A 7225-nucleotide genomic window follows, 5' to 3' on the forward strand; every position below is an offset into this window, starting at 1 on the left:
CTGAGGCTCAACTCACCTCTCGCAATATGAATTGAAAAAAATACCACAGTGTGTAATCTGAAGCTCAACTCACCTCTCGCAATATGAGTTGATTTTTTAAAAAACAGAAATTGAAAATACCTCAGCATGTGAACCGAGGCTCAACTCACCTCTCGCAATATAAGTTGATTTTTTTTTGAAAACAAAAATTGAAAATACCTCAACGTGTCTTGAGGCTCAACTCATTTCTCGCAATATAAGTTGAATTTTGAAAACAGAAATTGAAATTACCTCAGCGTGTCCTGAGGCTCAACTCATTTCTCGCAATATGAGTTGAGTTTTTTTTTAACAACAGAAATTGAAATTACCTCAGCGTGTCATGAGGCTCAACTCACCTCTAGCAATATGAGTTGATTTTGAAAAACAAAAATTAAAAGGCTTAACTCACCTCTCGCAATATGAGTCAATTTAAAACATAAACTAAAAATACCTCGGCGTGCCCGGAGGCTCAACTCACTTCTCGCAATATGAGTTGATTTTGAAAAAAAAAATTAAAAATACCTCAACGTGTCTTGAGGCTCAACTCATCTCTCGCAATATGAGTTGATTTTCCTTGGAAAGCATGAATATTAAACATCAAAATACCAAAACCAGTCCTTTGGTAGAACTCGGGTATCTTTTCCTTTGATTCAGTGCGACTCTCATTCAAGATTTCTTGCTTTACTGGATTACCTGTATATGCCATGCATGATGTCATCATGATATGCACATGTTTGTTTTAAATGCCTTTATGCCTACATGATTATGCTGTGCTCCTTAAGCATATTGGTCGTATGTCATTTTCGCCATGATTGTTGAGGATTTGCGTTCATTGCTTTGATTCTCGACCTTCTCTTCAGGCCTCATACCTGTCTTCGAGCTTTACGAGTAATCGACGTTTCTCAGATATCACCCTTTTGCCCTTGGTTAAACTTTGTTCTTGCTTTGAAGATCTTGCACTTATCAAATTCTTATCCGGGTAATGCTTGACATTTCTTTTGTTTAGAGTATGTCATTTCACTATTTATCATTAAATAAACACATAATGAGATGCATGAAAATGGTCAGGTAGGGACAAAAAGGATATCTCATATTCCTTTATTTCAAATGTGGCAAACAAAGAAAGTTAACAAATAAGAGTAAAAATGTCAAAAAGAAAGAAAAGGTCGTATTCGACGGATACAAATGCTCTAGATATTCAACACATGAACTCTTCCACGTTCCTCAATCAATAATCTTTTCGAGCATGGCTTCTTGCGTAGAAAATTTCGAGCTTTCAGAAGTGCTTCAAATACTGTAGTCTCACTACTTGACCTATCGTTCGACCGCCAGGTTTGTTTCATTAGGACGCCCTCTCGGGTTTTCATCCTAATCTTTTTGTACTAATCAAGACGCCCTTTTCGGGTTTTCGCCCTGATCCCTTTTTTTTTAAGATGCCCTTTTCGGGTTTTCATCTTAAGCATAATATTTCTTCACCGCATCTGAATTCATCGGATTCGGTAACTCCTTCCTATCCATCTCGGTAAGGATTAAAGCTCCTCCTGAGAATGCCTTTTTTACAACGTATGGTCCTTCCCAATTTGGTGCCCATTTTCCTCGCAGGTCTTTTTGTATTGGGAGAATCTTTCTCAGAACGAGTTCTCCTTCATGGAACTCTCTTGGTCGTACCTTCTTGTCATGGGCTGCGATCATTCTCTTTTGGTACATTTTCCCGTGACAAATTGCCCTTAGACGTTTTTCTTCAATGAGGTTCAACTGATCATATCGAGCTTGAACCCATTCTGCTTCTTCTAACTTTGATTCCATCAATACTCGCAGAGAGGGGATCTCAACCTCGATAGGTAGCACAGCTTCCATTCCATAGACTAGAGAGAAAGGAGTTGCTCCCGTAGATGTTCGCACAGATGTGCGATATGCAAACAAAGCAAATGGAAGTTTCTCGTGCCAATCTTTATATGTCTCAGTCATTTTCCCAATGATCCTCTTAATGTTCTTATTAGCTGCTTCAACAGCCCCGTTCATCTTTGGGCGATAGGGCGAGGAATTATGATGCTTTATTTGGAACTGCTCGCACACTTCTTTCATCATCTTATTGTTCAAATTCGTGGCATTATCTGAGATGATTCTTTCAGGCAAACCATATTGGCAAATGATTTCCTTTTTCAAAAACTTGCACACTGCAGTCTTCGTCACATTGGTAAACGAAGCGGCTTCAATCCATTTTGTGAAGTAATCGATAACCACAAAAATGAATCGATGTCCATTTGAAGCTTTTGGAGAAATTGGCCCTATGACATCCATGCCCCACATAGAAAAAGGCCACGGAGAAGTCATGACATGAAGGGGTGAAGGGGCTACATGAATTTTATCGCCGTAGATTTGACATTTGTGGCATTTTCTGGCAAAATTGATGTAGTCACTTTCCATTGTCAACCAATAATAACCGAGTCTCATGATCTTTCTGGCCATATTGAAACCATTGGCATGCGTTCCGCAAATTCCCTCATGGACCTCTTCAAGTATTTTTCTGGCTTCAACATCATCCACACATCTCAAAAGCATCTGATCCTTTCCTCTTTTATACAGGATATCCCCATCAAGAACAAATCCCGCTGCCATTCTTCTAATTGTTCTTTTATCGTTCTCATTCGCCTGTTCGGGATACCTTTGATTCTTGATATATTCTAAGATATCATGGAACCAAGGCCGTCCGTCTACTTCTTTCTCAATGCTACAACAGTGTGCAGGGACCTCGTATATGCTCATTTTCAGGGGCATTATTTCTGCTTCTCTTCTTGCTTTGAACATTGAAGCCAAAGTGGCTAGGGCATCAGCCAGTTGGTTCTCTTCTCGTGGGAAGTAATGAAAAGTTATTTCTTTGAATTCCTTGATCAATCTAGCCACTAAATCGCTGTACTTAATCAATTTTGAGTCCCTCACTTCCCATTCTCCACGGATTTGGTAAATCACTAGGGCTGAGTCCCCGTACACCTCCAAGATCTCGATGTTTCGTTCGATAGCTGCACGAAGCCCCATGATACAGGCCTCATATTCTGCGATATTATTGGTACAGAAGAAGTTCAGTCTTGTAGTGAACGGATAATGATTCCCGTCTGGTGATACCAAGATTGCTCCAATTCCATGCCCTAAAGCATTTGACGCACCATCAAAGCACATCTTCCATGACTTCTCTTTTGATGACTCGGATTCTATTTTTGTGATGCACATTAAGTCTTTGTCTGGGAAATCGAATCTTAAAGGCTCATATTCCTCTGTCGTTCGAGTTGCTAAGAAGTCAGCTATTGCGCTCCCTTTTATCGACTTCTGACTTACATAGGCAATGTCATATTCTGAAAGGAGGATCTGCCATCGTGCCATTCTTCCTGATAGTGCCGGCGATTCCATCATGTATTTTATTGGGTCCATCTTTGAAATTAGCCATGTCGTGTGATACAACATATATTGTCTGAGTCTCCGAGCTACCCAAACCAGAGCGCAACAATATTTCTCAATGGACGAATATTTTGCCTCATATTCAGTGAACTTTTTGCTGAGGTAGTAGATCGCCTTTTCTTTCTTTCCTGACTCGTCATGTTGTCCCAGTACGCAACCCATTGAACTTTCGAACACTGTCAGATACAAAATTAATGGTCTTCCCGGAGTTGGCGGTACTAGCACTGGAGGACTGGACAAATATTGTTTTATCTTATCAAAGGTCACTTGGCATTCCTCGTTCCATTCTCCCGGGTTATGTTTTCGAAGAAGCCGAAAGATTGGGTCGCATTGGTTGGTAAGTTGAGCGATAAATCGGGCGATGTAATTTAATCTCCCTAAAAATCCTCTAATTTCCTTTTGCGTGCGCGGAGGTGGTAATTCTTGGATGGCTTTTATTTTATCTGGATCAACTTCGATACCTCTTTCACTGACAATGAAGCCTAGCAACTTTCCCGAGGTAGCCCCGAATGTACATTTGGCTGGATTAAGCTTTAGCTGAAACTTTCTCAGCCTTTCGAACAACTTCTTGAGGTTCATTACATGCTCTTCTTCTCCTCGAGATTTAGCAATCATATCATCGACGTAGACCTCTATTTCTTTATGTATTATGTCATGGAATAACGTCACCATAGCCCTCTGATATGTTGCCCAGCATTCTTTAACCCGAATGGCATCACCTTGTAGCAGAACGTTCCCCACATTGTTATGAAGGTAGTTTTCTCTATATCCTCAGGGCCATCTTGATCTGATTATACCCCGAGAATCCATCCATGAAAGAAAACAATGAATGTTTTGCTGTGTTGTCCACCAACGTGTCAATATGTGGCAAGGGAAAATTATCTTTTGGGCTTGCTCGATTCAGGTCACGGTAATCCACGCACATTCGTACTTTTCCATCTTTCTTTGGTACCGGGACTATGTTAGCCACCCATTCTGGATATTTGGAGGCTTGTAGGAAGCCAGCGTCAAATTGCTTCTTGACTTCCTCTTTTATTTTCAACAGCATTTCGGGCCTCATCCGTCTTAATTTTTGCTGGATCGGCTTGCATTCTGGCTTTAATGGGAGCTTATGGACCACTAAATCTTCATCTAGCCCTGGCATGTCCTGGTATGACCACGCGAAAACATCTTTGTATTCGCGGAGTACAGTGATCAAACTATGCCTGGTACTTTCTGAAATAGAAGTCCCAATCTTCACTTATTGTTTCCTCTCTTCAGTGCCCAAATTTATTGTTTCCACAGATTCTTCATGAGGCAGAACCTGTTTATCCTCTTGTTCCACCATTCTTAACAATTCAGAAGACGAGACATAATCTTCAGCATTTTCTTCGACTTCAAATTCTCCTAAGCAAACAGCCTTCTCAAAATCAATTTCAAGATTCGTAACGGGCTTATTCATGTCGTCAATATCTGAGCACCTGAAAGTTGAATGGAAAAGGAAGCTATCGGGGGACATCCAAGTATTGGAAACAACAAACAAAATGTTATGTCATGGCAATGAGGCAAATGTAAGGATAGGCTATGAAATGAGAAAATGATTATGAAATTAGTGATAATGCGAAAAATCGTGACAAAATGCATCTTCATTGATATTCACTTAAATGATAAAGAGCGAATGCAAGCTCCTACAAAAGAATTCCATTATATCTAAGGACACAATAGAAGGTTGATGTTTAGCATTACTCTGAAGGCTTATAAACTACAAGAAGCTCCTCAGCAATCCAATTGTTCAACATGAAACCAGGAGGGCAATGGCGTATCCTCGAGACATCTTTACTTGCACCAGCTTCTTTGTCAATGACATTTATACTGACATTCTGAAAATCCCTTTCAATTAATCCCAGCATGTTTCATGGATCATCTTGTCCAGGGTACATCATTCCCGCAGATGTAAATGTTTTTGACAAAGGAGGGTACTCTATTGGTTCCCATTCTGGTTCTCGGCCCAAAGTTCTTGCAATTCTTCTCTCTTGATCCTTCTTCCACTGTCTTCTTCTTTGGCGCATGTCAGGCTGGAACCCCAAACCGTATATGGCCTTGTGGTGCACTGGCTTTAAATCCCTCACTATTCCTTGCAGATGTCTCCCTAAACCTCTTCTCGCACGAGCTCCCCTTCCTACGGTCAACTTGACACCCATTCTGGTATTTCTTGACAGTTTTGGCATTAAAATTCTATTTCCCTCAGCGACGAAAGTGGCATTGATGAATTCAAGGGATCGAAAGGAACATTCCACTGCGTCCTTGCTTACTTCCAGGTATGGCGCATCAGCAGAGATAGATGCGACGATGTCTTTTTCGCCCTCGACTGTGACCAAACAGCCATCCATGATGAATTTCACCTTTTGATGGAGGGATGATGGGACTGCTCCAGCAGAATGAATCCGAGGTCTTCCCAAAAGGCAGTTATAAGAGGGTGTAATGTCTATGACTTAGAATTCGACCTCATAGATGTAGGGGCCCACTTCTAAAGGGATTTCGATCTTTCCCATGACTTCGCGCTTCGTCCCGTCGAATGCCCTTACCATGGAATGACAGGCTTTAAGTAGGACAAATCCATCGGTATTCTGGAAAGCGTAGCCAATGGCATAACATTTAACGCTGACCCATTATCGATGAGTACGTTCGGTATTATGTAGCCCTTGCAGCGGGTCGTGATATGCAGCGCTTTCACCGAACCTCTACCATTTAGCGGTATCTCATCATCACTAAAAGAGATGAAGTTGTCCGCATTCAGATTGTTTACCCACCTATCAAGCTTTTCGACAGATATGTTGTTGGCCACGTAAGCTTGATTTAACACCTTCAATAAAGCGTTCCGGTGTGGCTCTAAATTTAACAGTAGAGATAGAACTGAGATTCGTGCTGGCTGCTTGCTCAATTGTTCCACCATACTATATTCGCTGTGCTTAATAAATTTCAAGAATTCTTGAGCTTCTTCCTCATTCACAGGCTTTTTAGTTTCTTGCACGGGTGGAATTTCTTGCTCGACTTCGACCTCGTGCATCACTGCTTTCCCTTTTTGCTTCGAGTCGCTACTTTTCTTTACCGGTTCAACTTCTTTAGAATAGCATCGTCCACTTCGAGTAAAATGACCTACCTCCCCAACATCTTCAATTATGGCTTTGGACTTTTCAACTTCCGGTGTAACGATATTAACATCATATCTCCACGGTACTGTTTTGTTGTCCTTATACGGGAAAGGAGATGGTACTTCAATTACCATCTGTGGTTTCAATGGCTCTCTCATCGCGTCGTAATAAATTACCAACGGTCGATCAGCACTATAAGGGGGCCCTGATGATTGGTTATCAGAGATGCACACTTCTCTTTCGTTGGCATCTTCACTCTTGTTAAGGACCTTGATCTCCTTATTATCCATCCGGTCTTGAAGTAACCTTTTAAAATCCTCACATGACTGAATGTCATGTCCAACAATCCCATGAAATTGCAAAAACTTTGACCTTCTTCTCCAAAAATTCTATCAGAGTGACAGAGCAATCCTTTCTTAACCAATACCTCCCAGATTTCTACAGAGGCGTCCTTATTTCTGATACACATCTTCTGACCTTCCATTCATCCTCTTTCCCCACTGTGCTCACATTCCCTTCGGTATGGTTAGGGAACGGGTTCCCCGTGGTGTTACTAGCACTATCGAATCGTAGGATACCCGCGTCAATGAGTCCTTGAACTCTCCTTTTGAAAGCGAGACAGT

Source organism: Gossypium hirsutum, chromosome A03, assembly GCF_007990345.1.
Source record: "Gossypium hirsutum isolate 1008001.06 chromosome A03, Gossypium_hirsutum_v2.1, whole genome shotgun sequence".
NCBI lineage: Eukaryota > Viridiplantae > Streptophyta > Magnoliopsida > Malvales > Malvaceae > Gossypium > Gossypium hirsutum.